Raw genomic sequence first — 23,707 nt, 5'->3', positions numbered from 1 at the left:
GCGACCCCTTCGGGGGTTTGCTCTGGGGGGTCGATCTGGTCGGTGTCCTCTACTGGAGCGATCGGGGGAGGAGGTGCTGGCCATTCTGGTTCTTCTGGTCGGGGGATGGTACGGGCGGCCATGGACCGGGTGGTTACGCACGCCCAGTCCGGGAGGCCCAACATCCCCAAATGCTCTCTTCTTTCGACGGCGGCCCACGGGGAACTCTCCAGATCATTCCCCAGGAGACAGTCCACGGGGGCATCATCCCGGACCGTCACCTTCAACATGCCGGAGACTCCTCCCCATTCGAAGGGGACGCAGGCCATCCGACATAGACTTTCTGAATTGTCGGCCGAATGGACGGGGCAGAGAATGTTCGGCAGGATCTGCTCTGGTTTTACCAGGTGACAGCGGACGGCCGTCACACTGGCCCCTGTGTCACGTAGTGCCTCGGCCTGGCGCCCATTAATGTTCACCCACTGGCTATATTTTCTGGTGTTGGCGGGTAGGGGGGCCCGCGGGACCATGTCTCTTCCCCCTAGGCACGCTAGAACCATGGCGGCCGGTTCCCACTCTTGTTGGGCCTGCTCGTACTCCTCCTGTTCTTCGGAGATTTGTTCTCCCCCCAGGGCGGCGGCAGCTACCTGGCGGGGTTTTGGCGTTTGGTTCTGCGGGCAGTTCGGGTCATTGGCGTAGTGGCCGACTCGCTGGCATCGGTGACACGTGACGTTGGCTCGGAACCCCGGGCGCATCGGGGGGTTGCCCCGGCTGGCCGGGGGCGGGGTGCTGGCAGCGGGAGTGGCCGGGACGGTGTCTCTCCCTCGCCCCTGGCCTCCTCCTCCTCCTCCTCGGGGACGGTGCTGACCTTGGTTGTTCCGGTTCTGTTCGGGTGGCCCTCTCCGGCCCACTCGGGTGCTCTCCCACCGGTCAGCTTCGGCGGCGAGTTGCCGTGGGTCAGTTAATTTACTGTCGAGGAGGTGCTGCCTGAGCTCGACAAAGCAGTTGTTAGAGAGGTGCTCCCATACCATAAGATTAAAAAGTTGCTCGTAGGTCGTCACGTGGCTCCCCTTAATCCAACCTTCAAAGGCTCGGCTGAATAGTTGACATATTCCACCCAAGTTGTACCCGGGATCCGGGTGCAGTCTCGAAACCTCTGGCGGTACATTTCGGGCGTGAGCCCATATCGGGTGAGGAGGGCAGCCTTCATGTGGTCATAGGATGACATGATGGTCTGGGAGCTGTAGCAGGGCATCACGGCCTTCGTTGACGAACCTCCCCCATAGGCTGGCTCCCCAGTCACTTCGATCGATCCGGTGGGAGGTCATGGCGATCTCGTAGGCCTTGAACCACTGTTGTATGTCGTCCTCTCGGACATACTCTCGAATGACATCCTTGGGGATGTGGACTTTCTTTTCTGTCGCTCCCGGGGTGCGCGGTCGCTCGGGCACCTCCGGTTCTTTGTTCTGCTTCCGTAGGTCTATTTCTGCCAGTTTGCGCTCGTGTTCGTACGCTAGTCTCTTTTCTTCGAGCTCTCTCTGCCTCTGTTTTTCTTCCCGTTCTTCTCGGAGCCGCAGATGTTCTAGGTTCAGTTTTTGCTCGGCTAATTTTAGTTCACCGTCCATTTTGAGCCGTGCCATTTCTAACTCGTGCAGTCGGCTTTTCTCTCTCTCTTGGATCTCTTCCTGCGAGAGGCCTGTTCCTCGCTCCTCGGGAGCCGTGGCGATCCTCTCTGCTGCTGTACTGTTTCGGTCTGGGGATCTGGTTACCCCGGTTTCTGCCCACGACTCAATGGCGTGCTTGAAATCGTCTTTGGTACTCAGGCCGGTGGTAGCAATGCCTAGTTCAATGCAGAATTGTTTCAACTCACGATGGCTATACTCTTCCAATTTATCCATCTGGAATTTCTCGGTGGATCCGCTCTCTTTGGTTGACATTGTGGTTTTGTCGTGGGGTGAGCTACTCTCTGTACGATTACGCGTTGATTCGGATCGCGCCGCTGGCCACCAATGTTAGACGGACCGGGAGGGTCGGCCGAGGACAAGGGGAGAGGTCTCCGGGGAGAGCCGTCTCCAGCGATCGTACAGACGAATAACTTCCCCCCCCCCCCACAGACGTACACCACACAAGGATAGGCTTTAACGTTCTTTATAAGCAGTTTAAGGTACGATGGAGTGATACAAGGAGGTCTGGACTCAGGGGTCCCCTCGATTCTAGTCTCTGGGTTTGGGAAAGGGGGTAGCGGGACAGTCTGGTTACCAATCTGGTAGATGAGATGATGGATAGCTCACAATCCTCGAGCTCGGTGTTCTAGCTTGGACGGGCCGCGGCAGCGCCAGCAGGTCCCGGTGAAGGTGGTCGTTACACGGTCCGCGGCAGCGCCAGCAGGTCCCAATGAAGGTGGTCGTTACACGGTCCGCGGCAGCGCCAGCAGGTCCCGATGAAGATGATGGTTACACGGTCCGCGGCAGCGCCAGCAGGTCCCGACGAGGATGAAGGATGCAAAAGGCCGTGGCAGCGCCAGCAGGCAGGACGACAGTTCACAAGGCAGGGCTACGGCAGCGCCGGTAGTCCGTCAAGGATGAGTTCTTCTCGGTGTCTCTCGACTCCAGGATACAACTGCCTTCCTGTTCTGGAGCTGCCCTAGTTATAGGTCTGGCGCCCTTTGATGTCCGGACCCTCGCACTTGGAGGTCGGGAGGTCCGGGATGAGGGAGTCCAGACACCCAGCAGGGGGTGGAGCCAGCGCCTGGGGGAGCTGGAGGGCGAGCGGCACCTGGCGGGGGAGAGCCATTGATACTTCCTTTCTCCCATCGACCTGCCAAGTGGTCCGTTCACCTCCTGGGTGGATGGTGGTGCCGGGATGGCGGGGCCTGGCCAGGCCTAGGGTTAGGGTCGAGCTGAGGCCACGCGGCCTCGTGGTGCAGTGTCCAAGATGGCGGCTGGTCCGGCCGGGGGAGCCGGGAGTGGATCGGCCCCATGATACATAGATGTCCGGGGGCAGGAGTACCGTCTGGAGACGGGGTGCGGGTGGTTTCGGCGGGTCACACCTGGAGGGCCGGGGCTTGGGCCTTGTCATGCGGGGAGGGAGCAAGCCCCTCATGTGGCCTGTCCAACACCACAGGATCAGGCATTGCCAATGTCCTTGGCCACCCAGGAGCAAGCGCTGTCACTGTCCTTGGACCCGCAGGATCCGGCACTGCCACTGCCCTTGAAAACCCAGGAGCAGGCACTGTCACTATCCTTGGACCCGTGGGAGCAGGCACTGCACCGGTCCTTAGACCCTTAGGAGCAGGCGCTGCCACTGTCCTTGGACCCACAGGAGCAGGCACTGCCACTGTCCTTAGACCCGCATGAGCAGGCACTGCCAGTGTCCTTCGACCCGTGGGAGCAGGCACTGCCACTGTCCTTGGACACACGGGAGCAGTCACTGCCTCTGCCCTTGGACCCACAGGAGCAGGCACTGACACTGTCCTTAGACCTGTAGGAGCAGGCACTGTCACTGTCCTTGGACCCAGAGGAGCAGGCACTGCCACTTTTTTGGACCTCCAGGAGCAGGCACTGCCTCTGCCCTTGGACCCGTAGGAGTAGGCACTGCCACTGTCCTTGGACCTCCAGGAGTAGGCACTGCCACTGTCCTTGGACCTGCAGAAGTAGGCACTGCCACTGTCCTTGGACCCATGGAAGCAGGCACTGCCTCCGCCCTTTGACCCGCAGGAGCAGGAACTGCCACTGTCCTTAGACCCACAGGAGTAGGCACTGCCACTGTCCTTGCACCCATGGGAGCAGGCACTGCCTATGCCCTTGGACCCGCAGGGGCAGGCACTGCCACTGTCCTTAGACCTGTGGGAGCAGGCACTGCCACTGTCCTTGGACTGCAGGAGTAGGCACTGCTACTTTCCTTGGACCCACGAGAGCAGGCACTGCCTATGCCCTTGGACCCACAGGAGCAGGCACTGCCACTGTCCTTGGACCCACGGGAGCAGGCACTGCCACTGTCCTTAGGCCCACAGGAGCACGCACTGCCACTGTCCTTAGACCCGTGGGAGCAGGTACTGCCACTGTCCTTAGACCCGTGGGAGCAGGTACTGCCACGGTCCTTGGACTGCAGGAGCAGGCACTTCCTCTGCCCTTGGACCCACCGGAGCAGGCACTGCCACTATCCTTGGACCGCAGGAGCAGACACTGCCTCTGCCCTTAGACCCGCAGGAGCAGGCACGGCCAATGTCCTTAGACCCGTGTGAGCAGGCACTGTCACTGTCCTTGGATACCCAGGAGCAGGCACTGTCACTGTCCTTGGACACCCAGGAGCAGGCACTGTCACTATCCCTGGACCCGTGTGAGCTGGCACTGCCACTGTCCATTGATCCACAGGAGCAGGCGCTGCTACTGTCCTTGGACCCGCAGGAGCAGGCACTGCCACTATCCTTGGACCGCAGGAGCAGGCACTGCCTCTGCCCTTAGACCCGCAGGAGCAGGCACTGCCACTGGCCTTGGATACCCAGGAGCAGGCACTGCCACTGGCCTTGGATACCCAGGAGCAGTCACTGCCTCTGCCCTTGGACCCACAGGAGCCGGCACTGCCTCTGCCCTTGGACCCACAGGAGCCGGCACTGCCACTGTCCTTAGACCTGTGGGAGCAGACCGTGTCACTGTTCTTGTACCCACAGGAGCAGGCACTGCCACTGTTTTGGACCTTCAGGAGCAGACACTAACACTGTCCTTGAACCCAAGGGAGCAGGCACTGCCTCTGCCCTTGGACCCGTAGGAGTAGGCACTGCCACTGTCCTTGGCCCTGCAGGAGTAGGCACTGCCACTGTCCTTGGACCTGCAGAAGTAGGCACTGCCACTGTCCTTGGACCCATGGGAGCAGGCACTGCCTCTGCCCTTGGACCCGCAGGAGCAGGCACTGCCACTGTCCTTAGACCTGTGGGAGCAGGCACTGCCATTGTCCTTGGACCGCAGGAGCAGGCACTGCCACTGTCTTTAGACCTACAGGAGCAGGCACTGCTTCCGCCCTTTGACCCGCAGGAGCAGGAACTGCCACTGTCCTTAGACCCACAGGAGTAGGTACTGCCACTGCCCTTGGACCCACGAGAGCAGGCACTGCCTATACCCTTGGACCCACAGGAGCAGGCACTGTCACTGTCCTTGGACCCACGGGAGCAGGCACTGCCACTGTCCTTGGAATGCAGGAGCAAGCCACTGCCACTATCCTTAGACAAGTGGGAGCAGGCACTGCCACGGTCCTTGGACTGCAGGAGCAGGCACTGCCTCTGCCCTTGGACCCGCAGGAGCAGGCACTGCCAATGTCCTTAGACCCATGTGAGCAGGCACTGCCACTGTCCTTGGACCCACAGGAGCAGGCACTGCCACTGTCCTTGGACCCACAGGAGCCGGCACTGCCACTGTCCTTAGACCTGCAGGAGTAGGCACTGCCACTGCCCCTGGACACACAGGAGCAGGCACTGCCACTGCCCCTGGACCCACAGGAGCAGGCACTGACACTGTCCTTGGACCCACGGGAGCAGGCACTGCCACTGTCCTTGGACCTCAGGAGCAGCCACTGCCTCTGCCCTTGGACCCACAGGAGCAGGCACTGCCTCTGTTCTTAGACCCGTGTGAGCAGGCACTGCCACTGTCCTTGGATACCCAGGAGCAGGCACTGCCACTATCCTTGGACCGCAGGAGCAGGCACTGCCACTGTACTTGAACACCCATGAGCAGGCACTGCCACTATCCTTGGACAGCAGGAGCGTGCACTGCCACTGTCCATTGACCCGTGGTAGCAGGCACTGCCACTGTCCTTGGACCCACGTGAGCAGGCACTGCCACTGTCCTTGGACCCACAGGAGCAGGCACTGCCACTGTCCTTGGACCTGCGGGAGCAGACACTGCCACTGTCCTTGGACCCGCGGGAGCAGGCACTGACACTGTCCTTGGACCCATGGGAGCAGGCACTGCCACTGTCCTTGGACCTCAGGAGCAGCCACTGCCTCTGCCCTTGGACCCACAGGAGCAGGCACTGCCTCTGTTCTTAGACCCGTGTGAGCAGGCACTGCCACTGTCCATGGACCCGCAGGAGCAGGCACTGCCACTATCTTTGGACCGCAGGAGCAGGCACTGCCTCTGTTCTTAGATCCGTGTGAGCAGGCACTGACACTGTCCTTGGATACCCAGGAGCAGGCACTGTCCTTGGACCGCAGGAGCAGGCACTGCCTCTGCCCTTGGACCCGCAGGAGCAGGCACTGCCTCTGTTCTTAGACCTGTGTGAGCAGGCACTGCCACTGTCCTTGGATACCCAGGAGCAGGCACTGCCACTATCCTTGGACCGCAGGAGCAGGCACTGCCACTGTACTTGAACACCCATGAGCAGGCACTGCCACTATCCTTGGACAGCAGGAGCGTGCACTGCCACTGTCCATTGACCCGTGGTAGCAGGCACTGCCACTGTCCTTGGACCCACGTGAGCAGGCACTGCCACTGTCCTTGGACCCACAGGAGCAGGCACTGCCACTGTCCTTGGACCTGCGGGAGCAGACACTGCCACTGTCCTTGGACCCGCGGGAGCAGGCACTGCCACTGTCCTTGGACCCGCGGGAGCAGGCACTGCCACTGTACTTGGCCACCCAAGAGCAAGCGCTGTCACTGTCCTTGGACCTGCAGGATCCGGCACTGCCACTGTCCTTGGGTCCATGGGAGCAGGTGCTGCCACTGTCCCTGGACCTGGTTCATTCTGGACCCTCCCTCCCATAGAGGCTACTGTGCATGTTAGACAGAAGTCCTACACTCTCCCACAACAGCAGTGCCTGGGCCCCTCTCACGTCAGTGCCTGCTGTCTCCTATAGGGCTCATGCTATCCTATGCACTTGGACCCACAGGAGCAGGCACTGCCACTGTCCTTGGACCCACATGAGCAGGCACCGCCACTGTCCATTGACCCACAGGAGCAGGCACTGCCACTGTCCTTAGACCTGTTGGAGCAGGCACTGCCACTGTCTTTGGACCTCAGGAGCAGCCACTGCCACTGCCCTTGGACCCACAGGAGCAGGCGCTGTCACTGTCCTTAGACCCGTGGGAGCAGGCACTGCCACTGTCCTTGGACTGCAGGAGCAGGCACTGCCTCTGCCCTTGGTACCACAGGAGTAGGCACTGCCAATGTCCTTTGACCTGTGTGAGCAGGCACTGTCACTGTACTTCGACACCCAGGAGCAGGCACTGTCACTATCCTTGGACCCGTGTTAGGAGGCACTGCCACTGTCCAATGACCCGCGGGAGCCAGCACTGCTACTGTCCTTGGACCCACAGGAGCAGGCACTGCCACTATCCTTGGACCGCAGGAGCAGGCCCTGCCACTGTCCATTGACCCATGGTAGCAGGCACTGCCACTGTCCTTGGACCCGCGGGAGCAGGCATTGCCACTGTACTTGAAAACCCAGGAGCAAGCGTTGTAACTGTCCATTGACCTGTGGTAGCAGGCACTGCCACTGTCCTTGGACCCGCAGGAGCAGGCACTGCCACTGTCCTTGGACCCACGGGAGCAGGCACTGCCACTGTCCTTGGACCTCAGGAGCAGCCACTGCCACTGTCCTTAGACCCGTGGGAGCAGGCACTGCCACTGTCCTTGGACTGCAGGAGCAGGCACTGCCTCTGCCCTTGGTACCACAGGAGTAGGCACTGCCAATGTCCTTTGACCTGTGTGAGCAAGCACTGTCACTGTACTTCGACACCCAGAAGCAGGCTCTGTCACTATCCTTGAACCTGTGTTAGGAGGCACTGCCACTGTCCAATGACCCGCGGGAGCCGGCACTGCTACTGTCCTTGGACCCGCAGGAGCAGGCACTGCCTCTGCCCTTGGACCCGCAGGAGCAGGCACTGCCTCTATTCTTAGACCCATGTGAGCAGGCACTGCCACTGTCCTTGGATACCCAGGAGCAGGCACTGCCACTATCCTTGGACCGCAGGAGCAGGCACTGCCACTGTACTTGAACACCCATGAGCAGACACTGCCACTATCCTTGGACCGCAGGAGCGGGCACTGCCACTGTCCATTGACCCGTGGTAGCAGGCACTGCCACTGTACTTGGCCACCCAAGAGCAAGTGCTGTCACTGTCCTTGGACCTGCAGGATCCGGCACTGCCACTGTCCTTGGGCCCATGGGAGCAGGGGCTGTCACTGTCCCTGGACCCAGTTCATTCTGGACCCTCCCTCCCATAGAGGCTCCTCTGCATGTTAGACAGAAGTCCTACACTCTCCCACATCAGAAGTGCCTGGGCCCTCTCACAACAGTGCCTGGGCCCCTCGCACGTCAGTGCCTGCTGTCTCCTATAGGGCTCATGCTAGCCTATGCACTTGGACCCACAGGAGCAGGCACTGCCACTGTCCTTGGACCCACGTGAGCAGGCACTGCCACTGTTCTTGGACCTCAGGAGCAGCCACTGCCACTGTCCTTGGACCCACAGGAGCAGGCGCTGTCACTGTCCTTAGACCCGTGGGAGCAGGCACTGCCACTGTCCTTGGACTGCAGGAGCAGGCACTGCCTCTGCCCTTGGTACCACAGGAGTAGGCACTGCCAATGTCCTTTGACCTGTGTGAGCAGGCACTGTCACTGTACTTCGACACCCAGGAGCAGGCACTGTCACTATCCACGGACCGCAGGAGCAGGCACTGCCACTGTCCAATGACCCGCGGGAGCTGGCACTGCTACTGTCCTTGGACCCGCAGGAGCAGGCACTGCCACTATCCTTGGACCGCAGGAGCAGGCACTGCCACTGTACTTGAAAACCCAGGAGCAAGCGCTGTCACTGTCCATTGACCCGTGGTAACAGGCACTGCCACTGTCCTTGGACGCAGGAGCAGGCACTGCCACTGTCCTTGGACCCGCGGGAGCAGGCACTGCCACTGTACTTGAAAACCCAGGAGCAAGCGCTGTCACTGTCCATTGACCCGTGGTAGCAGGCACTGCCACTGTCCTTGGACCCGCAGGAGCAGGCACTGCCACTGTCCTTGGACCCACGGGAGCAGGCACTGACACTGTCCTTGGACCCAAGGGAGCAAGCGCTGTCACTGTCCTTGGACCCAAGGGAGCAAGCGCTGTCACTGTCCTTGGACCTGCAGGATCCGGCATTGCCAATGTCTTTGAAAACCCAGGAGCAAGCGCTGTCACTGTCCTTGGGCCCATGGGAGCAGGCACTACCACTGTCCCTGGACCCGGTTCAATCTGGACCCTCCCTCCCATAGAGGCACCTGAGACAGGAGCCCTACACTCTCCTGTAAAGTAAAAGTTTTCCCTTTGGACTATTCATCCATCAATGGTGGAGGCACTACTTAGGTGTCGTGTCAAAGAAAGGCTAAGGTTAGAAAAGATTTCTACCACACCAAAACCACTAGACATAAAAAATGTGGAACTACTTAACAGTGTGCACAGAGGAAGTCGATATATAAATGAAAAGCAATCTTTCCAAAGAAAGTGTCACAAGAGTGATCCGAAACACAGCAATATAAATAGACAAAGAGAGTACATAAAGGAAATTTAGTGACTTAATCCATATTTTATTAAAACAAATTTAAAATTAAAATTAAAGTGCGCATTATAGACACATACAGAATAAATCAATACAATAAAAAATCCTAGTTATAAAAACCAAATGTCTTCATATGTATATGAACACAATTTTCATTAAAAATCAGCTATATATCTCACAATTACAAAACACACAAGTTAATCGGAAGGACACATAGTATGATAAAGGCACCTCACTTGTGCTTCAATCTTGTTCTTCAGCAGTGCCTGGGCCCTTCTCACGGCAGTGCCTGCTGTCTCCTATAGGGCTCATGCTAGCCCTCCCAGAGGCTCCTGTGCATGTTAGACAGGAGCCCTACACTCTCTCACAGGAGTAGTGTCCCTCACACATCAGCAGTGCCAGGCCCCTCTCACAGCAGTGCCTGCTGTCTCCTATAGGGCTCATTCTAGCACCCTCACCGCCCCCCAGAAGCTCCTAAACATGTTCGACAGGATTTTGCAGCTGGCCCTGATGTGCTGGAGGCTGACCATCCCCCCACCCCCTTTTCAGAGCAGTGCATGACAGATGATTGACAGCTGTAATTGACTTCTGTTATAACCTCTTAGTGCTGCCCTGGGTTTAACAAAGAGCTCCAGGGAGGTGGATAACAAAAGGTCAGAGGTGGAGTGTCAGAAAGGATAAAGACGCCCAAAGCAGAGATCCCAGGACAATACCGGGCAGGCGTGTAACACGACAGATTACAACACCCGGGGTAGTGGCTGGTCTGCAGACACGGGGCGGGTGGGACAGAGGTGATGTGTACAGACACACACACAAACACTACCCCCTCTCACTCTGTCTCCCTCGAACTTTCTACTTTCTCTTTGTCTCTCACACTCACAAACACACCTCTCTCTCTCGCCTCTCTCTCTTTTTCTCTCTCTCTCTCCTTCTTTCTCTCTCATTCTCTCTCACTCTCTTCCTCCCTCTCTCCTTCTTTCTCTCTCATTCTCTCTCACTCTCTTCCTCCCTCTCTCTCTCTCTCTCTCACTCTCTTCCTCCCTCTCTTTCTCCTTCTTTCTCTCTCATTCTCTCTCACTCTCTTCCTCCCTCTCTCCTTCTTTCTCTCTCATTCTCTCACTCTCTTCCTCCCTCTCTCTCTCCTTCTTTCTCTCTCATTCTCTCACTCTCTTCCTCCCTCTCTCTCTCCTTCTTTCTCTCTCATTCTCTCACTCTCTTCCTCCCTCTCTTTCTCCTTCTTTCTCTCTCATTCTCTCTCACTCGCTTCCTCCCTCTCTCTCTCCTTCTTTCTCTCTCATTCTCTCTCACTCTCTTCCTCCCTCTCTCTCTCCTTCTTTCTCTCTCATTCTCTCTCACTCTCTTCCTCCCTCTCTCTCTCCTTCTTTCTGTCTCATTCTCTCTCACTCTCTTCCTCTCTCTCTCTCTCTCTCTTTCTCTGTATCTCCATCACCTTCTTTCTCTCTCATTTTCTCTCACTCTCTTCCTCCCTCTCTCCTTCTTTCTCTCTCATTCTCTCTCACTCTCTTCCTCCCTTTCTCTCTCTCTCTCTCACTCTCTTCCTCCCTCTCTCTCTCTCTCTCTCACTCTCTTCCTCCCTCTCTTTCTCCTTATTTCTCTCTCATTCTCTCTCACTCGCTTCCTCCCTCTCTCTCTCCTTCTTTCTCTCTCATTTTCTCTCACTCTCTTCCTCCCTCTCTCCTTCTTTCTCTCTCATTCTCTCTCACTCTCTTCCTCCCTTTCTCTCTCTCTCTCTCACTCTCTTCCTCCCTCTCTTTCTCCTTCTTTCTCTCTCATTCTCTCACTCTCTTCCTCCCTCTCTCTCTCCTTATTTCTCTCTCATTCTCTCTCACTCTCTTCCTCCCTCTCTCTCTCCTTCTTTCTCTCTCATTCTCTCTCACTCTCTTCCTCTCTCTCTCTCTCTCTCTCTCTCTTTCTCTGTATCTCTCTCTCCTTCTTTCTCTCTCATTTTCTCTCACTCTCTTCCTCCCTCTCTCTCCTTCTTTCGCTCTCATTCTCTCTCACTCTCTTCCTCCCTCTCTCTCTCCTCTCTCTCTTCCTCCCTCTCTTTCTCCTTCTTTCTCTCTCATTCTCTCACTCTCTTCCTCCCTCTCTCTCTCCTTCTTTCTCTCTCATTTTCTCTCACTCTCTTCCTCCCTCTCTCTCCTTCTTTCTCTCTCATTCTCTCTCACTCTCTTCCTCTCTCTCTCTCTCTCTCTTTCTCTGTATCTCTCTCTCCTTCTTTCTCTCTCATTTTCTCTCACTCTCTTCCTCCCTCTCTCTCCTTCTTTCGCTCTCATTCTCTCTCACTCTCTTCCTCCCTCTCTCTCTCCTCTCTCTCTCTCGCTCTCTCATTCTCTCCCTCTCCTCTCTCTCTCTTTCTCTGTATCTCCATCACCTTCTTTCTCTCTCTCTCTGTCTCTCTATCTCTCTCTCTCTCTCTCTCTGTCTCCTTCTCTCTCTCTCTCTCTCTCTCCCTCTCTCTCTCTGTCTCCTTGTCTCTCTCTCTCTCTCTCTCTCTCTCTCTCTCTCTCCCCCTCTCTCTCTCTGTCTCTCTCCCTCTCACTCTCTCTCTCTCAGGGCCAGCACCTCGTCGTTTCTCAGGGGCTTGCAGTGAAAGGACACCCCAGTGGCCGGTCCACGTCTGATGATGGGGCAGGGGTCGTGACCTTCGCTATAGGTGGAAGGCGAAATGGGGCGGAGTGGACTTCTGGTGTTGTGGCCGGATGTGTAATGTGGTGTACTTCTTTCAGGGAGTGAGTAGTGGCGTAACTATGACTCTAACCTTCTGGCCATCCCTCGGAGTAGCGTCCACGGGTCTTCCGAGTGTTTAGTGCATCGACAATGGTAGAAAGCGCTATATAAATGGTATTACAGCACAGTAAAGTATGCAACTAAGGGGAGGAAAGAAACCAGAGTAATGACATTACTTGCACAATCACATGTTGACAATAAATAGAACACAATCCTTTGACAGAAGGGGTGGGCGCCTTGACAGGAAGGGGTGGGCGCCTTGACAGGAAGGGGTGGGCGCCGGAAACTCAGCTACGCAGCAGAAGGTGGAGTTTTAACTGAAGTTCGAGCTGCAAGTGGAGAACGGAGTAGCAAAAACTCTGCGAACTCCGCCAGCTGAGCGGAGTTCACCGCCCATCCCTAATCCAAACATGCCTTTCAACTAATCCATCCATTTACCCACCCACGCATCCTTTCACCCATTCACCCATCCTGCTTTAACCCACCTGAGCATTCCTTTTACCCACCCTGGCAGGCATCCTTTTACTCATATACCCTTTCACCCAGCGAGGCAGGCATCCTGGCTTGCACCCATATACATATACCCTGTCACCCACCTAGGCAGGAATCCTTTCACCCATATACATATACCCTGTCACCCACTGAGGCAGGCATCCTGGCTTGCACCTAAATACATATACCCTGTCACCCACCTAGGCAGGAATCCTTTCACCCATATACATATACCCTGTCACCCACTGAGGCAGGCATCCTGACTTGCACCTAAATACATATACCCTGTCACCCACCTAGGCAGGAATCCTTTCACCCATATACATATACCCTGTCACCCACTGAGGCAGGCATCCTGGCTTGCACCTAAATACATATACCCTGTCACCCACCTAGGCAGGAATCCTTTCACCCATATACATATACCCTGTCACCCACTGAGGCAGGCATCCTGACTTGCACCTAAATACATATACCCTGTCACCCACCTAGGCAGGAATCCTTTCACCCATATACATATACCCTGTCACCCACTGAGGCAGGCATCCTGGCTTTCACCCATATACATATACCCTGTCACCCACCTAGGCAGGAATCCTTTCACCCATATACATATACCCTGTCACCCACCTAGGCAGGAATCCTTTCACCCAAATACATATACCCTGTCACCCACCTAGGCAGGAATCCTTTCACCCATATACCCTTTCATTCATGCTTCACCCACCCATGCATCCTATCACCCACCCATGCATCTTTTCATCCATGCACCCTTTGACTCATATTACATTTCACCCATCCTTGCTCCTTCCATCCTTTTTTCTCTTTTCCTTCAACTCATCGTTGTTAAAGTTCACTAGGAACTTTTATCTGGGAGTTGTAGGTAGAAGAGGCCATTGACTACTCAACCCCTGCTGCACCTGCTAAAGTGGGGAGTTCACGAGTCAAAACCATTGCAGTGAGTATCTTACTAAATGTCAATAAGCAAGCCATGCGATGTACCACCGCCAGTTCCTGCATCCGCTGGGACTAGCGCTTTGACCGCACCGCGTCCGCTACGCTGGTGCTCTCTGTGCCGGCTCTGGAAGGGGTGGTCTGTGCAGCTAGAAAAGACATTACACATTTTAGATGCCAGATACGCCTCACCCTGATACAATCACAATCTATCACTACGGTTCGTTGCAGTATCTTCCATCAAGATATCAAGCTGCTTGCCAATGTTTGAAAAGTCAGGTAGCCATGCCAACCAAAAACATTTTGTAATGAGGGGGAGAGCCATGATGAATGGGGATCATTGGAGCGCAATGACGGGGTGGAATAACTGGTCAATGAAGGACATATGCTCTTGGTTGGCGAATGTAACGAAGCAATCCTCATACTTCCAGCCATGCTGTATTGTCATTAACTACTAGTTTACTACGACAATAATACACACCATGCGGTCGGTCCACCATGACCCTGGCCACTCTCTTGTTTTACTATTTGAGCAAGAAAACAAAGCCTTCCCAACAAACATGTGTAGAATATCTTAACTGGGCATACACCCTTCCCAGCAGAGTACCTGATCTAAAATGGGTCGTCTGAGTCTTACAGTATCAATCCACAAGATATATAAGGGAAGAGGAGGGAAAGCTTACTGACAGACCAGAGGAAAGGAAGTTACAGTTGGACTAGTACAGATAGTTTGAAGTCAGGTACAGAAACTTAAACCATAGAAAATAAGTAAATAATAATGCCAGTATAAGAAGGAATTAGCAAAGAGATAGAACGAAGAGGAGTTCGAAAAAATTAGGAGACAGGCACAGTAAAAAGCAATAAAACCGAAAAATGATTCTAAATGTGGAGCGGTAAAAGTTACGTAAATAATAATTATCTTAACAGGAGGACTTACTCGGGCCAGCAGATCCATCGGCCGTGGCACTTGCCGTGGCACCCCCGGCTTCCTCATCCCTCTCCGTGGTCCTCTTCTTGCCCCTGGATGCTGATGTAAGAAATAAAGAAGATAAAATAAAAAAGATCAGTGGCACAGTTAATAATCACACCAAAAATATTTTGACTCGCAAATGCAGTTACATTGCACGTTTCTAAATCCGATCGCCTCTAGCACTGGTATCGACTGGACCTATTCCTAATTTCCTAAACTACATTTTGGAACTACTAATAAATTGCAGCGAATGATCTTTGCTTCTCATTCTCAATCTCAGCCCCCTTTGAGTCTGCATTTTTGTCAATGCATAGATGCCCGCTGCACATCACTGGGTGAATGCTTGGGACTGTATGAGCTACAAAAAGAAAGGTACAGAGAAGTGAGGGAACGCTAACTCACTAAGGCAATTAACTACCACTATCTTAGTGACAGCACAAAGGAGTCTCTGCATGACTTCTTAAATAATCAGCCCACGAGAGCGCCCGCGAGTACGATTAGGTAGCGTCGAGCACCTTGCTAGATGATGATCACATAATATTTGTAACGTCCCTTTAACTTAGCTCTGAGTGTTAGCGGCATACTATTTGAAAAAAATATCAGCATAAAAAGAACACAACAAATAAATAGTTACTCACCGAGCCCCGCAACCTCCACGCTCAGCAGGTCCTGTTCCCTGTCCAGGATGTCGGCCCACAGGTGTGTCAGCTGTTGTTGGGTGAGCTGGACCCCAGAGCTGCGGCGCACACACCGGCACCCCCTCTCCCATCGCTGTCGACATTCCCGGAGGCCAAAGTCACTGCCGGGCTTACTGCCTGCTGCCAGTGTCTATAGGAGGGGGCGCTGCACATACAAAACTAGCGCAGCCACCTCCATCTCAGAAAAAATGGTGCCGGCTGCACCCCTTCACGGCGCTGCCAACCACAAGGAAGGCGGCTGGTGCTACGGGTGGTTCAGGGGGCTGGCGCTGACGCTCCCCTGCTCTGCCATGTTTCTGGGTGGGGAGAAGATAAGAAACTGTAAAAGAAAGGAAAGATGAAAAAAAAATTAGGAAGTCATGCGAAAAATGAAAAAAGTACAAAAGTCACACAAAAACACAATATACACAAACGAAAAGACACACACTAATATAATAAATGAAAATGAGGGGATACGTTTGATGGGGTAGGATTAAAGAGATTAAAGAAAGATTTAGAAGTAGGACCAACACCATAAACAGAGCAAAAACCAAAGAGCCGCGCCCATGCAAACCACGTGGTGCATTTCACGCATGATTTCCAGCGTGAGAACGCACTTCACGCAGCGTATGACATAAAACATCACGCGAATGGGCATGGCGAGCAGCTCCACTCGCCCAGGGAACTCTACATAGCGAAGCAGAGCTTTTTTGGCACTTGGCGAATCTCAGTGTAGTGCGACCCCACAAACGGTGCCTTGGGCCTACTCTACACCTGCGCTTACAGAGCACTGTCGGATTCATCTCCCTTCCACTAGTGCATATCGCACATGCCCAGGGTAAGAGGGTGCCTCAGAGTCATGTTCATCCAGTGCTGAGCCTCTCTGCAGGACCATCCACTGCGATGGTACTTTTAGTTGAGAGGAGACCGCCTTCCGGAGACTGGACAAAGACAGACAACTCATGTCACATGTTCCACCAGTCCCCAAGGTTTGATGAATGTTAATCAGCAGTCCCTAATTCAAAGCATGGGGGAGTCTGGGGAGTCAGTCAGACCTCGGCCCCCACTTCTGGATGCGGCCACCCCCATCAGTGCAAGGCAGCGCTCACACCTTGAAAGGTGGCGAGCAGCAGTAGCTCTGCTTCTAGGCGCTGGCAGCGGAATAACCTCACCGGAAGGCGCCTCGTGCTATATTCAGGGACTGACGAAGGTGCAAAACCAACAGTCTTGCTTCCTGTGCAGAAAAAGACATCTTTACTCTAAGAGGTGAGAGCTCATAGCAGCACATGACACCCCCTCAAAAAACATACCCAACAGCAACATTTCACAACATGTACATGGGAGATTTGAGACAAAAATTGTGAGAATGTGTTTTCCCCTTTGACTTCTATAGACGCAGAAGCAATATGACGAGACAGCTCAAATGAAGTCATTTTTTGCTTCACAGATCGGGAGACTCCCGCCTGATTCGGGTCCTTGGCTTGAATGCCAGCTCCTTCATTCAAAGTACCTGTAGTGACCTGCTGGTCACTGGTCTAGTTGTTTTAACACCAGCCACTCCCCGAGGGCTGGCTTATACCCCACCCCACCCCACCCCACACCCATCCATCACAGGCGTCACAGGACCTATTACCCTGGTAAAAAAAGGGGCCGGGCACATGTGCCCGTGGCCAGTTCTACACTCTAAGCAATGGTGTCTGTGTTGTCATTATGCATGCATGAGGGCCTAGGGCCCTGCAGCATTACAGATTCCCCTCTCCTGTCTCTGAGTGTGCCCCACCCTGGGCCCCACAGTCCCTGCTCACCTCTTACCAGTTCATGCCATCCTTCACACTGACAGTCCACAGTCCCGCTTACTTCTGGTCACTTGAGTTCACTCCCTCCCTTCGCTCCACTGAGCTCCCAGTCTGTCCTTAGGTCCTAACACTGAGCTACCCGCCTGTCATGCGTAACACCGGGTCACCACCCTCTGCCCTAACACGAGCCGCCCTCCCGTATGCCCTTCTACTGAACTGCCTGCCTGTCTGCCCTAACACCAGGCTATCCGTCTGTCTGCCCTAACTAACACTAGGCCAGCCGTCTGTCTGCCCTAACACCAGCCACCCGGCTGTCTGCCCTAACACCAGCCACCCGTCTGTCTGCCCTAACTAACACTATGCCACCCGTCTGTCTGCCCTAACACAAGCCACCCGGCTGTCTGCCCTAACACCAGCCACCCGTCTGTCTGCCCTAACTAACACTATGCCACCCGTCTGTCTGCCCTAACACAAGCCACCCGCCTGTCTGCCCTAACACAAGCCAGCCACCTGTCTGGTCAAACACTGGCCACCCACCTGTCTGCCCCAACACCAGGCCACCCACCTGTCTGTCCCAACACCCACCTGTCTGCCTTAACACCAGCCACCCCTGTCTGCCCTAACACCAGCCACCCCTGTCTGCCCTAACACCAGCCACCCCCTTTCTGCCCTAACACCAGCCACCCCCTCTCTGCCCTAACACCAGCCACCGCCTGTCTGCCCTAACACCAGGCCATCCTCCTGTCTGCTCTAATACTGAACTACTTGTCTGCCAGTCCTAAGATTGGCCACCCGCCTGTCTGTCCTAACACCGGCCACCCGCCTGTCTGCCCTAACACCAGCCACCCCCTGTCTGCCCTAACACCAGCCACCCCCTGTCTGCCCTAACACCAGCGACCCGCCTGTCTGCCCTGACACCAGACACCCCTACACTATCCAATACTTAACCTACTTTTGCCCTAAAAGTATTATGCGCTGTAATGGTATGTGTTGTAATGGCATGCATTGTCATGGAATTTGTTGTAATGGTAGTTTTTTTAAATGCGTTGCAATGGCATGCGTTGTAAAATCATGCAATGTAATGGTAGTTGCGATGTAAAGACTGCGTTGTAAAAGCATGCGTTGTAATTGCATGCATTGTAACACCATATATGCGGGAGTAACCTCACTCCTGCCCAGAGATTCCCCTGGGAGGGTCCCCTGAATCTTCCCAACCCTTTCCCTAGGATACTTAAGGGCTTACCTGGGTGTAGGTCCCTAGATTCGTCTTGGAATAAGATTCAGATCAGACACCACTGCTCTTCTACCCTCTGGGCACTCTGGACTTCACTGGACTTCGTTTGGGTCTGACTTCGTCTCCCTTCCAGTCTGCTGCATCGTCTGTGTCTGTGCATCATACAGGAACCTTCCAAGGCCTGTGAAGCATCAAAGACACTTGAAGAAATCTCCCTTGGAGTGAAGGAGTCACTCCCCTGCATTTGCAGGCACCGCAACTAAGTCGACCGGTCTGCAGATCCTGAGCTCCTACGGACTCCGTGGGCTCAGCAACACAGGTGGTGGTTTTCCACAGCCCTCAAGGCCTGCCCTGCCCTCTCACCAAGTTTGAGGATAGTTTTCCTCGTGGGGGTTGCAATAACTGAACCCCTGTGCACTGCGTCCAACTTGCAATCTACAGATGGAACCCCACCGGAACTAGAAGGACGGTCACCCAGGCCCTCGTCAGTAGCAGGCTGGACTTCGGCAACACCCTATACGTAGGAACCACGGCCAAACTCCAGAAAAGACTTCAACGCATACAGAACGCCTCCGCACTCTTCATCCTCGACATCCCCCACCACAGCCACATCACTGCCCACATGAGAGACCTGCACTGACTCCCCGTTGACAAGAGGATCACCTTCAAGCTCCTCACCCACGCTCACAAAGCACTCCACAACACCGGACCAGCATACCTCAACGAACGACCGTCCTTCTACACCCCGAACCGGCAGCTTCGCTCCGCTGACCTCGCCACGTCCCACGCGTCCACCGAACGACCACCAGCGGCAGATCATTCTCCCACCTTGCCGCCAAGACTTGGAACACCCTCCCCATCCACCTGCGACAGACCCAACACCTGCTGACCTTCAGACTTCTCAAGACCTGGCTGTTCGAGCAGTAGCAGCTCCCCCCCTCCACCTTAGCGCCTTGAGACCCTCACGGGTGAGTAGTGCGCTCTACAAATGTATTGGTTGATTGATTGATTAAATGGCTGGTTGGCTTCTTTGCAAGATCTTTAGGCTCCAAGAACCCCCAACCTCGAGCACCTCCAGTGATCAGAATCTTCAGCCACACCGCATCGCGTGCATCGTAGCCTGCATCTTTTGGTGAGCTGCTTGAGGTGCTCTCGTTAGTCCAGTGCCTCCGGCCTGTGGGTCCACTTGAGGGTCACTGTTGTTTCTTTTGGGCTCCCCTGATTGCTCGGGCCTGCCCTGACTCCCCTGCCTTTTGTGGAAATATGGATTTTTCTGGTCAGTTATGTCCCCTATCTTGGACCCCAACGGTTCTATGTACATGTCACAAGTACATGTATGTTCCCTCCAGTTCCAGTTATGAAGACGCAAATACATGTGCGTCTACCGTCAACATGTCCTCTGTCAGATCCGCCATGAATAGGCCGGATATTCCATTCCTAAATATGAAAGGCCACCGGCTTTATATGGTTCACTTATGCCATTTTACAGTCCAGGCAAGCAGGCCCTGATTCTGTCATCAAACTCCTCTTGCTTTCTGCCTCTGAAAGCTCCAGTCTGAGCCTACATCTGTGACCATGAACTTTGTCTCATTCTCTGCGCGGCTCACGAAGCCTGACATCAGCCTATTCTCTGCCAAGAACTGTATTTCTCCTTCGAATTATCTGCTTCACTCCTTAGCCGATGCATTCCTGTCTAGCAGCTTAAGTAAACATTCTTCCAGCTACTGAGCAAAGGCTCGGCCTCTCTGTCCTCATGCAAGTAATTCATAGCCCTGTTACCATGGAATATTCCTACCCCCTCACATTCAGTGTAGACACTTAGACGCTTGTACACGCACGCACAGTCAGTATAGAATAGATCTTGTCCGAGAGTCCTTCTTTTGTGGATAACATAGTTCTTTAAACATAGGATGTTAGATATGATTTGGGATTAGGTTGACTTGACCCCCCAGACTGTTTGTCTCCACATGTAGAGCTAAATGTCAAGTCCCCTTCACCCCCTAGTTACACGTCAATTACACGTCATGCTGCTGCGCGCGCATCTATGCCAAGTATTATCTTATAGATCCACCTATGTGTGACATCATAACCAATTATGTTCCTTTTTACTCCTTATTACACCCATTTTTCGGTTACGCAGGTAAAACGTCAATTTCCTTATCAATTGTTACGCCTACTGCATTCGCTTCATTGTAATGTATGTACTATAAAAGTTACTTCTTGTCAATAAAGTATGTACTTCACTTCCTGAACCCCCGTGGTGATGGAACTTGGAGCATCCGATTATAATCGACCATTGGAATAAAGCCCATTCCGAACCTCTAATATCACGGATTCTGCCTCTCATTTTACTGAGCTATTTTATTATGTATCTGTATCAAATTAAGTCCAGGTAAAGGAATTTTATTTACCACATGATGACGCCCGAACAGGGACACTTTCTCATCTCACGCGCCGGCGGTGAGTTGCAGGCCCGGTCTCCTGCCACAGCTGGACGGACAATTACGCGTACCAGCAGGATTTCCTGTATCTCCCTCCGGTCAAGCGGGGGCGACTGAGACTGCGATCAACACCCAGACGAGGCGGTGAGAAGTGCGAAGTATCCCGACCAGAGCCTAGCTGAGAGAGCAAGATCCGAGGTATACAGAGACCCACCAGTTCGAAGTCAAGCCCAGTTTCCGACGAGTCGAGTCGAGTCCAGTCCGGTTCAAGTTCAAGTTACCGAGGCCTTCCGTTTCCGAAGCTACCCGGTGAGTACCATTACTGGGGAGGCATTTCTGACGTGCACATAGGTTGTGCCGGTCAAGACGGGTTTGGGTACACAAATCCGGTCTGCACTGTTTTAGCAGTGTATCTGTACTGTTTAGCAGTATATCAAGTATTCCGAAGTATCTAGTTATTGTCAAGAATTATGCTTGGTGATTAGTTATGCAGACGATCATCATTGTTGTTTATTTTAAAGGTTAAAAATGTTTAATGTTTAATGTTTAATGTGTTAAACGTCCTGCATATTGTGGTATGAATGGTTGTTCATTAGTGTGCTTTTGTATTAAGTGTGTTCAAGATTAAGTATCGGATCAGTTGTCAATATGCCGCTCTTTTCGAAATTAAGACAGATCACTACTAGAAAAGGGGTACTCGAAGAAGCCGTCCCTATTCCTCCTAGGGATACTCCAGGGCACTTCATGTATCACAAACATGGCTTAGACGCTATATTATTTCTTGATTTATGGGTAGACTACACCAAGGGATTACCAGAAAGTCAGAGGTGGCCCGCAGCGGGGACCTGGGATGCAGAGTGCATCATGAAAGTCGAGGAAGAGTTATGGAAAAGGAAAGTCAGACAGTCACAGAAAGACGCCGTTGAGTTATGGCGTAAAGAATCTCATAGACGTACAGAAAAAGCACGTAGACAGGAAGAGAAGAGTAAAGAGAGTTCAAACAAAGTTCGAGAAAATCTATTAATTGAGGAAGGTATCCGAGTGAAATCAGAACAAGTAGATAGGCAAAGAAATGCCCTTATGAATGGTATGTATCCCCTTCTAGCCGAAGGATTACCTAAGGCTACTCCAGAGATACCGAAAGACTTGCCACCTCCATTATTCCCAATTAAGGTACACCCTAAGGGGCATCCTAGAACCGCAGAAGATGTTTTTCTTTCTTCATATTTAGACGACGCAGCTCCCGAGTATGCTAATTCCGCCCCACATAGACCGCATACCAGGGAGGTCCCACGCCAAGATCCAGCACCCGTATCCCTACAGCAACAAATCGAGTCACAAGTTCCGGCAAGCACATCTGTTTCTGTATCTGTTCCTACAGCTACTTCTATAGCTGTGTCCACACCTATAGTTGCTGTGTCACGTTCGACGAATCCTTTCACACCCGACGCCCCAGATGGGGCCACGGGAGGTGCTACCAATATTTTTTCTACGCCACCCAGAATAAATAAACTTACTTTTCAAGAGTCAGCACATTCACGTACACCCAAACTCATAAGTGCCCGTACGCTTAAGGAACTTCTTATAGATTGTAGATATGACCCGGTGCCCGGTAAAGAGGACGAAATGACCCTGGCATCATTGCGTATCAGACGAGCCGCAGTGTATTTAGGGAAGTTACCAGGAATGACTGCGCATCTAGATAAAATATATCATTTTGTCCAAACAGGGCGAGATCCAGAATGTATTAACAGAGCTATGGAATACCAGAAAGTAGAGATACAGGGGGAACTGTTACGTTTCCTCATAAACTGTGTGATCAGAAATCAAGACCGACCGGGGGTAGACCCGGAAGCAATGCAAATTCTTACAAGATGGAGCCAGAATATATCAGAAGGGAGACATGATAAGCAAAATTGTATAATAGCCATGTGCCGAAAGATCCGTAAAGAAATAGAACGCCTACACGAAGAAAGATTAGAGGCAGACGAGTTCGAGCAAAGCGAGGAAGAAGGGTCAGGACTGCCCGCGGGACAGTCGGACACCATAGCCTATGTAGGTAGAGGAAGATCTTGTAATAGAAGTCAGACTAGATGTCATACTGACTCAATACGTCCGATAGGTCCAGATAATAACAGGAATTTCCAAATACCTATAATTAATATAAGGTCTAATGAGCATTCGTTCCAAACCGCCGACAAGCTACTCCGAGAACGAAGGGGTTATCATTTTCTCGATTCTATGGATGAACAAGATTTAGCCAGGGCGGCTGTCCATTGGGTGGACAGTCCCGGAAAATATAGTGATGATACAGTAGTACGCACATTTTTGAATCTCACCCCAGATGAACAGAGGTTAGCTGGGATTTATATGATTCAACAACTCATTATACTATATCGGAGTCAGCATTCGGACCCTGGTCCCTTACCTGACATATTGACTGAATTGCTTATGAATAAATGGAGAGGTGCAGGTACTAAATTAATTAAAGAAATTCTAGAATCAAGAAAGCAGTATATTCTTTTTGTATGCTCAGAGCATGTCTCATTGCCCGTCAAGGAAAGAACCACGTATCACATGGATAGACAGAATCCCTTGCGAGAAGTGCACCCAATAAAAGGCGAGGACAACGAGTTTAGGCGCGTATTTGTATATACGCCCATATCAAAAATAGAACTGTTACAAATGAAGAAAGTGGTACCCAGTCATGACAAAGATCCAGCGGGTTTTCACCGAGAAATTAAAGACATGTTACTCATGGGAGAGTATACCTATCCCGACATTATGACAATATTAAAGGTATTGATGCCTGCTGGCATTTATGAGAAACTCAAGGAAAAAGAGTGGGAGGTAGGAGACCAAAAGATAGAATGGTCAGTGTTAGAAGCG

Source organism: Triturus cristatus, chromosome 2_2, assembly GCF_964204655.1.
Source record: "Triturus cristatus chromosome 2_2, aTriCri1.1, whole genome shotgun sequence".
In the NCBI taxonomy this organism is placed as follows: Eukaryota; Metazoa; Chordata; class Amphibia; order Caudata; family Salamandridae; genus Triturus; species Triturus cristatus.
The sequence above is the reverse complement of the archived record's forward strand: the minus strand, read 5'-3'. Positions refer to the sequence as shown.